Here is a 13,644-nt window from a genome sequence, read left to right as displayed (position 1 = left end):
CCGGATCATTATTGTTATCCTTGCTCAGGAGCAATTTGTTTTAGGACAATTTGTCTTAACTTTTAGTCGGAATACTTACGTTGCATGGCAACATGTTTCCATTAAAAAGCAGCGCATTATCCAGTTTTATGGACTTTACTCAAACCAATTTTATAATGTTAAACTGTAGTTTTCCTTAGGTTATTTGGAGTCAACTTCTAAGTTATCTACAACAGTTTGAATCAACTAGAAATTATGACCAGATGAACGACTCGACAATATGATTCTCTTTAATTTATTCGGATATGTGTGGATCATATCAACCGGGGATTGCTCTCTTAATTTAAATGTTTTAGTTGTGTTTACTATGATCAATATGATGGTGGTCAAAGATTACATGATATCAGTAAAAGAACTTGTTGTATCGTCCAGCCATCTCCGATTATTATACCTATAGATGATAGATGATGAAAAGATAAAAGGATCATTATTTTATGGTTTTGTTTATGTAGGTATATAATGTACATTATGATTGTCAGTGATAGTTACTTACAGCCTTGACATTGTCAATGTTTGATGTGTCATTATTGCAGCTCGAGTGAATGTTATTTCTTCAATATATGAAAAAATTATAAAGATGTATTGGTTTCAGAAGTCTAAGGCACTTGATAGAATGTAACCTAGACGTAAATGGATCACCCGTCAAGTTATTCATTTGTATTAGAGTAAACTAAAGACCACGTAGTCCCGGGCCTAGCGAATCAGGGGAAAACGTGTGTGTGTGTGTGTGTGACTAACACATGGTTCATTTTTATTTCAATAATTCGCTTGTGCGTAGGGGTCTTTAGCAGTGGGAGGAAACCGGAGGACCTAGAGAAAACCCACGCTGTTGGACAGGCGGGCCTACTTCTTGTCACGTACAACCGGGGATACGAAACCACGCCAGTTGACTCAATGACAGACCCTATGACACAGCGTGCACATGCTAACCATTCGACCATCTACCCCCCCCCCTCCACCCACGGGGAAATGTAAACCTGCAAATCATAACGTTATATTAGCTCAGTTTAGGAGCAGAACAGTAGGACGTTAAACACCATTTCATTTCATTTCATTTTATTTCATAACGTTATATAGAAGTTAGTGATGTATTTGATTATTAATTATGTAACAACCCCCTCCCCCCCAACCACCCCCCCCCCCCCAAAAAAAAAAAATAAACACGTAAAAATATCAAATTTTTCTGATGTAAATAATTGAGCCCTGATGAAACATACATTATGCAAGAATTAAATCTGCCTATTGTAGGTCTTTCTTTACGCCTGAAATGTTTTCTAAATTATTAATTATACATTAATTAACAGATCCAGACCATAATCAAGTTTCGATGGCATCAGATTTCTCCGATATTAAATAGATTAGAAAGGTTCAGCTATATTTTGATTTAATTTCAAAATGGAGGAGCGAGACTTAGCTTCGAACAACCAGTACGGTGGTTGAAATTATTGCACACGTCTTGTCAAACCTTCAAAGGCTAATATCTTCGCTCGCAATAGAGTGATTAAAATGAAATTTTCAAATTATTCATTTTACATTATCTATTTTCGAACTATTATAGCAAGAATGGCCAGCTCTTTATCTAAATCTTACATAATGTATCATTTCAATAAATATGTAAAAACACATTAATGATAGTACACTTTTGGATGGCTGGATTGAAAATCACAAGCTGACAAATGATTTGGTGTAGATATTTGGTGTAATAATTTTGTATATCGACAATCCCCATTAGATGTTTACATAATTTATGTTATCATTTGCTTGATAAATACGAGAGTATCATCGTCGAAACGTTGTATGTTAATAAACCGTGGTAATCCCCACTTACCTAAAACAAATTATTATCAATAACGACATTCTTTTGGGAAGGAAGTAGCATATTTTATTACATAGTTTGATAATATATCCCTTTTCATCAAAGTTGATGAGTTCTTATATATCTGTAATAACCTTATAGTCTACAGTTATTTGAGGGGTGAAGAAAGGATGTGCAAACGTAGGGGTGACATGGGGTTAATCCGCAAGGCGCCGAAAACTGCACGTCTTGTTTGCAATAACTATTCAAGTCTTGGGCTTTACAACTTTCATTTTACTTTGATGACGATGTCGGGTGAATATAAGACAAGTAGGTTTTATGTTATACTTTTAACCAGCATATCTTTGGTACAAGATGCGTTCTATATACTTACTGTACAAGATCACAAACAAGAACAGCACAAGAAAGATTGTGGACGTTACCTACATTTGTTGACAGACCATCAGAAGCAGAAAGTTTCAGGGACGTTGATTACCCATGTCTTGATCTGTAAACACAATTAGCGAATGTGTCCCCACCTTGACGACAAAAAAACCTGTTAAAATATACCTAACCACATGTAGTCATGTTTATTTTAAAACCTTTGATTGAAGTAACTCTTAATACAAACCAAAGTGCAAGCACCTAACTGACGCACAATAATTCTTAATTTGAAATGTTAATGATTAACAAAAAAGCTTTTTGACTCATATAGATAAAAATATGACCTAAAAAAATTTGAAAATAATGACTAAAGACGAAAACTCAAAGTTATTATAAAAAGAATTGTCAAGAAATCTGATTTGTCGTTCCATTTTAGTTTTCTTTTGTTTACTCATTATGTGAATTATTTTACGTTTTTGGTCTGTTTTTGGACTTATTAATTTAAGCCGATGTTACTTTTAACCTAGAACCACTATGGTTGACCGTTAAATCCATTGCATTGGAAATGTGTTTCGTAATCGTGCTATTAAATCACAAATAAGTAAAAATATCATAATTAGAAATAATTCCACGACCAGTAATAGCAATCCGACGCTAATAAAGTGAAAATAAGTGAAGATAGTAAAGAATATAAAAGGCAATTGAAATAATATGAGTACAGTTTATAAAATTTGAACATTTTTAATCAGGATAACGAAAACGTTATAGCGTACTGACGCTAAGGAATATTGGAGAATCTTAAACCAGGATCGTGAATATTATTTTTAAAAAAAAGAAGATAATCCCTTGGAACTCTCAGACTTGTATGATCATTTCGCCGCATTGAACAGTGGCGATAAAATCACAGACAAGACGATTTTAATCATGAGATACTCGAAAAGGCTCTTCTGGACTCTAGTTTGCTTGGGGGTTTGGATGGCCGAATGGTTAGCACGTGCGCGCTGTATCATAAGGTCTGTCATTGATTCCCCGGTTGTACGTGACACGGAGTAGGGTCGCCTGTCCAACCTCGTTCGTTTTCTCCGGATCCTCCGGTTTTCTCCCACTGCTAAAGACCCCTACGCGCAAGCGAATTATTGAAATATAATTAAACCATATGTTAGTCGCGAATTGATCTGGTTTGTGTTGAGTGGACGCTAAACCCCATTTCTCTCTCTCTCCTTCATATTAGATACAGGAATTATACCGACTGAATGGGTAACAGCGGTTATTAGCCCTATTTACAAAAACAAGGGAGACAAGCAAGATGTAAATAATTATAGGGGAATAATACTGCTAAGTTGTCTGGGCAAATTATTTACATCAGTAATAAATAAGAGATTGTCAGACTTTGTTGAATCATGTCGCATAATTGGTCAGAGCAAGCAGGCTTTCGGAAAGAATTTTCCAATACTGATCATATTTTCACCCTTAAACACATAGTTGATATATACTTGCTCAAGAAAGACAGGCTTTATACCATTTACTTTAATTTGTCGCGCTTTTGATATGGTTCCTAGGTTACATCTATGGAATAGAGTTCTAGACTGTGCTAAATCTAATATTCGGATAAATAACAAATTGAGTGTAACTTTTAAGTGGATGGTTGGTGTTCGTCAAGATAAAAATTTATCCCCTCTGCTATTTTCTATATATCTCCAGGACATTGAATCATTTCTGTCCAAAAATTATACAGGAATTAAGCTGTTTTAAAAAACAAGAAATGATTGATAATTTACACGATTGTAACGACTTTGATGTATTTCTTTATGCAGATGACACCATAAATCTTGCTGAGTTTGAGGAGGGGCTTTAAGATGCTGCGAATGCCACGTACGATTATTGTTCCAAGTTGAATCTTGAAGTTTATCCCTCTAAGACAAAGGTTATGGTGTTTTCAGGAGGTAAGGACAAGGCCCATAATTAAATATGGTTGTACGTGACAAGGAGCAGGGTCGCCTGTTTCCTGCCACTGCTAAAGACCCCTACGCGCAAGCGAATTATTGAAAGAAAATTGAACCAGGTGTTAGTCCCGAAATGACCTAGTTTGTGTCGAGTGGACGTTAAACCTCATCTCTCTCTCTCTCTCTCTCTCTCTCTCTCTCTCTCTCTCTCTTGAGATATAATCCGTACACTTTGCTTTAATTGTTCTGTAATGTCAACTAACATCACCATAGAATGTTTCTTAAAGGTTACCCGTTAACCCTCTTGGCCTGCTAACCTATCTAACGTCTTAATTAGTTGGGTCAAGTGCCATTTACAATGTCCACCGTCTTATATAAGTAGTCAGCTGGTTAACAACTTTTTTGTCGTCATATCTGTCCATATAATGATTTGTGTGTAGTGATCGAATATATTTAATTCCGTCTAGACTGCTATAAGTGACATGCCATCGTACACATGGATTGCGCTAATCTTTATCTGAACATGAACAATAAATCAATAAATAAATAAATCAATCATAGACAAATAAATCATACACAGCTATTAATCAAAGAATTAATAATATAAGCCAGTGCTGTTGTTATTATCAGCAGCATCATCTATCACTTTGTTTACTTATTGTATTAATATTAAAAAAAAGGCATACTACTAATATATATTCATCTTAATTTAAATGGGTAAATGACTGCATCTCAGCTATAGATTAATATTTTATAAAATAATACACGTGTTAAAAACTTGACCAAAGGATTCGTTTGTAATTATTTTGTTTCATTATTCCTTACATTTGGGATCGTGATAATGAGTCGATATGCCCTTAGTGACCACTGTACCCAAATGTATACAGAAAACTGTGAAAGATACATGGGTGATTCAGCGGAGGCTTGTTGTGACCTGATCGCAATTACAAAGTATTAATCATTGAATTGGAGTATAACTGAATCCTGAATCCGGACGCAAATCCAGATCTATGAAATTTAAGATTTTCATTATAATTACAGGTTCCACGACAGTAAGTATCAGAAGGAATAAATAAATTTGATGTACTGCATCTAAAACATATTTTGTTTTATAAACAATATTTTTATTCAGATTTGTATCTGAATAGGTACATACATAATGCTGAACTAATATGTATGCATTTGGTACAGAAAGATTTATTCCTATAATGTTTCGGAGTTACGTTTGGTGGGCATGTCTTTTGATATAGTAACCGTAAAAGATACTAAGTTCACCCGTTTACATGAATATAATTAGCCCTTGTACTATACATGTAACCGCCCATTCATTTCATCAGTTTTAATTTACATGTATTTGAGAATACATTTGGAATATTTACTGAAAGCTATTGTTGGTCTGCAGAGTGTTGGTAATCCCTTTTCAGCCATTTTCTTAAATACACAAAAATATTAATGATGGATTAAAACGAGTCTGCTTGTCGTTCTTTGAGAATCCCTAGAAACCCTATTAAAAATGAATGTCAAATTTAAAATGGATGGAATCAACATTCTTGTTGACCTACAATGCCATTGAATTGTCAGCAGGACGGAAATGAATGTATAATACTTAATAGCTCTAGTATTGCCCCTAGGCCATTATCACACTTGTGCTTACACTTCGCATGTTTACCAAGAAGCTGTACAAACTAGGCTCCTAATAATGCCACCCTTTTCCTTGTCATCAAAAAATCTCACCACCCTAAAAAACAAACATGTTGCGCTTAGTGACTCATTGGAAGGTAGGTGTCAGAATAATAGCTTCTATCAAAAATATGAAAATAAAATCTCCTTTACTGCAAAGTTGTACAAGCATGTAGGTGTATATCATGTTGAAATATCGTGCTATTATCGTGTTACTTATTTTATTAAAGAAAGCAGCCCCCTTACATACGCAATTAACTAATCTTCATAATTTATGCGAGGGTTTAAAAGGTTTAACGCAACGCTAGTTTATAATACAAAAATACAAAAACATTGTTAGTTGTGTCAACTCCTCAGATGAAAAGTGGTATCAGCTGTTCTAGTGAAGATAAACCGTCTGGTAGGTGAGAGAGAGAAATGGGATTTAACGTCCACTCGACACAAACTAGGTCATTACGGGGCTAACACATGGTTCAATTTAATTTCAACAATTTGCTTACGCGTATGGGTCATGTACAACCGGGGAGTCGAAACCACGCCAGTTGACTCAATGACAGATCGTATGATACAGCGCGCATGTGCTAACCATTCGGCCATCCAACCCCGCCCCCCCCCCCCCACACACCGTCTGGTGATATAACGTCGGTGGGAGAGGGCGTTAAATAATTCACACATACGGTTTGAACCTGACTTTCATGGGTCGAATATATCGTGCTTGGCTAAATCCGATTTAAAGGAGTAAAACAGAAATATCCATGTTGATATAATGAATACAGTATGTGTACAACACAATGCCAGCAGACACTATCAAATATGCTCAAATCAAACATTTCAATAGTTTGTTTTATATGATTCATTATGTAAGTTTACATATGGTTTTAAAAGTAGCGCACATACAGTAGAGCACATACGCATCCGTTACAATAATAACTATTTTTATACATCGTGTTTTTTTAATTCATCAAAGGTGAGTCGCCACCCATTTATTTATATCTTAAAAAGTTTTTGGATGTAAGTAATAAAGTTCTTTGGCATTGTTGACAGTATTTAAACTTTTTTAGAGAATAAGCAGTTCAATTTGAACGGCACACGTTTCTTTGCGCCTGGTTAGTCCAGCCTACGTTGGTATAGTACGTCAAGGCGCTTCATTACAAAAGCGCTCGAGAACTTAGGGAAAACGACGTCGAAAACTGATTTTAAATGTTCATTGTGCCTTAAACATTGGGTATCAAGAGCCTATATTTTCACGGTAAGATAATAATATCAATTTTGGATGCAGTCCCCTCTTCGCATAAATCTGGAAGGAAGGTTAATGTTGAAAACCCCCTGTTTCCAGGTGTAGAAAACTCTTTCATGAATAAAGGGTTCTGTTATACACGAATACATGAATAAAAGGTTCTGTTATACACGAATACAACAGAAATTTGGCGAATTTTCTTTTTTCCATCATTAATTTCCCAATACTACCACAGATCATGATGGACAAAATGTTAACAAGAGAGGGTGGGGTATAAAAATATTTTCACTTTTCAGCGATAAACGTATGTACTTAAAAATAACTATGACAGAGACTCGAGCATTCAATCAAATCTGACCAAATCCTAACATTTACTTTATATTATTTCTAAACGTGTGCCATATTAGACTTATCACGATTTATGTAAACCCTCTTGAGCACGTCTGGGATATTTATACTCAAGTTCAATGTAAATTGTTTGATTGTTTCTCTTTATTTTCTTGTCGTTTACATTAAGAAGCACGGGATGGTCTAAAAATTATCCATTGTTAAAATATTGAAGAAACTATATCGCATATCAATGGGCAACTGTCACTTCGTTGCCTTTTCTACTATACATAACATGAGACCCCTGTGTTAAAATGTTCTACTACAACAGACTGATATACGAGACTAGAGTCTTGTGGTATAAATCTAATATTTTAAAACAATGACGCTAGGTAGTCTAATCGCATCCTACCCGCACCTAAAGAACATTTTCTATTGGACTGTAGTAGGAGTAGTAAAAATTCAACACAGCAAAACGAGTTTAAAGGGGCATTAGGGAAGATTAGGAGCCGGCAGTTCTCGCTATAATAGTTTAAAAATTGATAATATAAAAATATGATGAAAATTTCAGTCAAATTACTTCACTGTGATCCGCGATATTAGCCATCGATTTTTAGGCTAATATCATTCGTCATTATTGACGTTGGTATGATAACAAAGTCTCGATTATCCATTTTTAAGATAAATTATCCATCACAAAATGTATTCAAATCCAGTAAATATCGCAGGCTAACGATGGCTTCGAGAGTTGATTATGGTCTGGATAAGTTAATTAATGTCCAATATAACATTTCAGGCCCAAAGAAAGACCTGCAATAGACAGATTTAGATCTTGCATAATGTATGTTTAAGAAATCATAAAATGCCTAGTCATAGGGATAAATCTCTTTAGTCATCTCTTATTGACTAGAAATGCTTACATATGCCACAAATCTTCAAAATTCATTGACAAAGTTATTGTACTGGACACTGAAGTCACTAGGCCGCTGTTAATGTGCCGAAGCTTCATGTATGTGTTAGTAGAAATATGTCACGTAAATTAAATCTGTATTTTCGGGAACCTTTAACTGACCTTTTGGCATCATTAATTTCAACGAAATGGTTCCTAATACATTGGGAATACGCTAATAAATTAGTACGAATGAATGAGTTTGAAATTATTCTCAAATACTGATCTGAAATATGTGATTGCATTTTTTTCACAAGACTAGTAGTTTGTCCATTCTCTTGTAACGTTCAAAGACGATAATGGAATGTTTCGCTAGTTAAAGATCACCCAATTCCTTATAATGTCAACAAATATATCTATGTCTTGAATATTTAATCTTCCAGGAAACCCCACGAATAGTAATTATCTACTATGCACGTTATTAAAAATATATATCCTAGGTTTAGCTTCTAAATATATCGGGGAGTAGTATATACCACAATTTCTGAATAGGAATGATACTTTTTCGACAGAATTATAAATATTAAACTTAACATTTAAAATAGATTTTGACGATAAATACAATTTCGGCTATGTAAACGTTACCAACGTGGAAGTAAGACTTGGTTCATTCTAAATAAATTACTTATTCAAACTAAAATTGTAGTTTCTTTGCAGAACGTATAAGTTAATACTACCAACTTGGCGTATTTTCTAAGTGCTCTTCAACTCTTAAATAATATCAGATCTGAAAGATAATGTTATATTATATATAACTAAATCATTGGTGTTAAAGAATATCTGAAAGATATTGTTATATTATATATAACTAAATCATAAGTTGCGAAACTATTAAACCGGGAGAAATAGAAATGTTAATAAGGAGAGTAGAAAAAGTTGGTTAAAATGCACATGAAGCTGTGAGGTATGTGCTGGGAGGATTAAAGTGATTATACGTGTATTATTATACAGACAGAAAACGAAACAACGGCCATCTAGAGATAGGACCAACACAATCCGGTATGTAAGTAGCCCTTTTGAACAAAATGTCGACCACACGAAAAAATTAACTCTTGGGGTCGAAATTAGAAAGAACAAAGACACGCGAACACATAAGACATTTTTCCGAGCTATCCAAGGCGGCTAAATGGACGCATTTCTGCTGCCAAACAACACATCCCCTTACTTGATACCAAAGGTGTGCGAGTTAACAGAAGTAGTAATACCCAACAAATTCTGCCTTGTCATACAATAACAGTAGCTAGCGCGAACAGTTTATTCTGTAGAAGATCACATATTACAGCTTAGTGGCAATCACTTTCAGAAGATGACCCCGTAGTTTCAAGTTTTGACCATTTGGCTCTCAAAGATAAGTGCCTAAGTCGTGTGCAAATGTACAGAGCATCGGGCGTTGAGTCCTTACATAATTACAACAAGAACACCTTAAGTAGAACGCTGTTTGCTAGAAGGAAACAAGTGTTCTTAACCCAACTATTTATAGAGATAGTGATCAACATTTTCAAAAATGAATGGCATTTTGCACATTGCTGCACGGATTCAGATGTGTAAGTACCGAGAGTAATGCATCTGTAGGGTTCGTGCTTCGTTTTAGAGAATTCTGAGGTGCGAAGGATAGCAACCATTTGTTGACACGGCATGAAGAAATAAAAATGTATAAACGCGTTTGATCAAATACACGGCGTGTTATGCGAATACATTAAAAGGCTGTATTATTCTTAATCATTTACTTACCACATATACTATAGGCTAAAGGATGATTTGTGAAATACGTATGTTTAAGGTAAACTAAGGAAGGCAATTATATAATATGTCAATAAAATATTAATTCTCACTCGTGTGTTTAACACGTAATGTGTTTAAGCCATTACAGATAGCCACTTAAGAGGTAACTGATAAAGCCCGTATTATAAAGTAGGTGAAAAGTGGAGTCTTGATGTAAGATTTGTGTTCATTGGGCATTACCGTCTTCACACGTAGAACATTCCGCCTTAAACACGTGTTCGGAACAAGGGAAAACTATTTACCTACCCACCGCCGTTTAAGAACTGTTTCTCAATTAAAATTTAATGGCCGATTCTAGATGTATTATACACTCAATTACAAATATATTCAAATATATTGACATACTTGCTTAATGTAATCGGAAATAATCTTTGACACAACTGAATTAGATCAGAGAGTGTGAGAATCTAAAGTAGTGCAAAGAAATACTCGTTAAAGAGTTTAAGTTAAGGGGAATTTTGGAAAAAGTCGTGAACTGGTGTTTAAGTTTTGGGCCTTGCTATCATACAATAGTAATATAATTAAGACAGCTACACTTTTGGTTGATCAGGATACAGATGGTATATAACTATTGTATAGACTGTGACTATGTCAGTTTATCGGACGGCTCATAAACCCTTTCTTGATTATCAAATTGCGTAATAGAGGACTTTTCCTCAATTCCATTACAGTTTATTCCGACAAGTAAACAAAACAAAGGGAAGAACTCATTAAATTCAAGTAGAGAAAGTCAACTCGAGGCACGCCACATTAAAAGGATTCTCGTAATACTAGTGGTACATTGTTCTGAAAGGGTATTCATATCACTACATTGGAGATTGCACGTTTTGCTGCTGCCCATTGACTGGTTCCTAAATAATCAGTTCTCTTACGTTTCAGTGTATATGTGATAATTTCATGAAAATTGGCTAAATTTCACTATATGACTAAAACCAGACAACAGTACCAAGACATTACCAGAGACATCAGCTATACATTGTGAAAAGTGGTGATAAGGGAGGTTTTATACGGTCGACAAAATCGCATTTTATGTTTAAAAACAAAAGTGCAAGAGCCTAAGAGCTGTTATACCATAGCCACACAGTGTCGGCCACTGCTTGAATCCCCTTTAATTTTGGCACCTGACCAGCTAAGTTATCTGGCGTTACACGGATGAAAAATCTTTTTTTAAAACAATAATCATTAATTGCCAATTTTATTATCAAAACAGCACAAAATACACAATAATTAGCACCATTATATTTCTTGTAATAAAATTGGTTGTTTTGAAGTTTGGTTTCCTATAGCGAACAGACAAATTTTGTAGTTGTTCACTCACCACCATTTTGTTTAGTTATTTTCTTAGTAACCGTTTAATCGAAAAGTCACAAATCTAACACTTCCGTGCTCTTCTAAGTACTGTTAAACGAACATCATTGGATGGGAAGTGAATGACACGCATGTTGATAGTTTTAATTACCAAGAGTAATTAATATTCATTGCCACCATCTTGTTGACTGTTTTAAATTAGTGTGACCGTTAATGTCAATTGACCGGTCAGCGTGAAACTTTTCTCCCGGGATGACACTCGGGGATTAGGACAAAGTATTTATTTGATGTAGGTAATTGCTTTCGTTAAGGTTACATCAAACAATTCAACCAGTTTGTTAGTCGGGTTAAACTACATAATTATTCATGCAACAAAACGTACTAGCTCGGCTATCTTAACTGACAGAAGAAAGGGGACAGACGACGAAACGTCTGGCTTAACTTGATTCAAAAATTCCAACAAATGGATTGCCAGAGTTGTAGAACATTCTGTGAATGAAATACTAATCGTTTTACTAATACCCCGTTGTTCATTCATGTTGGAAGACAAGGATGATAGCTGTCAATGTGTCTCTGTTTGGTTATCTATTATAAACGTGACATCACAGGACACTATAAATCAACAACACCAGTTGTTCTTTAGTTAAAATAGACCATAATGTAATCTGACTCGCCCAAACTCATTTACATGCTGACCTAATCTACATACTTTAAGTCAACCATAAATAGTCAAAGATGGGAAATTCTTCGCTTGGTGTTTCTGAACATGACGTAATTCGAATTTCGTTGATTTGAATTATGAGACAAGCATTATGGTGAAATCTATTGTTCATCAGCAGAATTCGGTGGTTTGATATTATACAAATGTATCATTCTATAATTACCTTTTGAGAAAAGATGAATATTGTTGGTTGTTAATATTTCTACAACAGATCAACATAAATTACAACACAATTTTGTAGAGAGAGCGTAATGATGAGTTAACAATCTTGGTACAAATGGTTGACAGACTCCAATATTTATATACGAATAGACGCTAAATTTTGTCTGCAATAAGACAATTTGTCTCTAGGAATGTGATCTACTAATGGCATTCGGCGTTTAAATATGCAATAATCCAAATCTAGGTACAGTTTTTGTCTGTAGGAATGTGATCTACTAATGGCATTCGGCATTTAAATATGCAATAATCCAAATATAGGTAGAGTTTGTCTGTAGGAATGTGATCGACTAATGGCATTCGGCGTTAATAATAATATTATGCACTCATAATGTAATGCCCAGATCAGACATAACTTGGATGTTCAAAACATCAATCTTTCAGTAAAGAAATAGTTTGTATATTTACATCATTTATTCAAAGGTCTCTTTACTCTTTATTTAATTTTTTTTAAATAGCACATACCAATTATAAATTATTTAAATTTTCACACGTCCACATTTTCATGTGGACGTACATTGTCGTCGCCCCTGTCAGTTCACATTATGTTTGTGGACACTCTTCAGGTCACAGTTTTTATCCATTTTTGACAAAACCTGAAATATACGTTTATATCCCAAAGATCTCGATTTTGCGCATATATATCGGACCGCAACTTCATGGATTATGGCCCCTGATTGTACGAAAAATCGTGTTTTTGTGGACCCTTTAGATGTCACAATTTTATCCAATTTTAAAAACCGTTCAAATATACCACCTTTACACCCGAATGAGTTCGAGCCGAAACTGTCCGACAAAATGGCCACTTTCCGTATGGCAATAGTGTAAAAGTATGCAATACCAAAGTTGTGTGCTCTCTAGAGGTCACACTTTTTACCCGAAGTTGATGACACTTAGTATATATGTTTATATTAGAGGGATATAGATTCCGTTCGATATTCGTGCATATCGACTTTAAATTCATAGATTATGGCCCCTGATTGTACGCAAATAGTGTAAAAGTACGTAAGTATAGGTCACAAATTTTATCCGATTGTGATGAAATTTATGGAAAGATATCGGTTTCATTCGATATCGTGCATATCGGACCGTAACTTCCTTGAGTTTATTTGATTTTTAAAAAAAAAGTCCATATATATCCCCTGTAACACTGTAACTACAATTGAGTTCGAATTCGTGAAAATCGGACCGAAACTTCCCGTCAAAATGTCCGCTTGCCTTTTCGCAAATACATGTAGTTATAATGCATGTAATATCAAG

The sequence above is a fragment of the Patella vulgata genome, chromosome 8 (assembly GCF_932274485.2).
Source record: "Patella vulgata chromosome 8, xgPatVulg1.2, whole genome shotgun sequence".
NCBI classification, from domain to species: Eukaryota; Metazoa; Mollusca; class Gastropoda; family Patellidae; genus Patella; species Patella vulgata.
The sequence above is the reverse complement of the archived record's forward strand: the minus strand, read 5'-3'. Positions refer to the sequence as shown.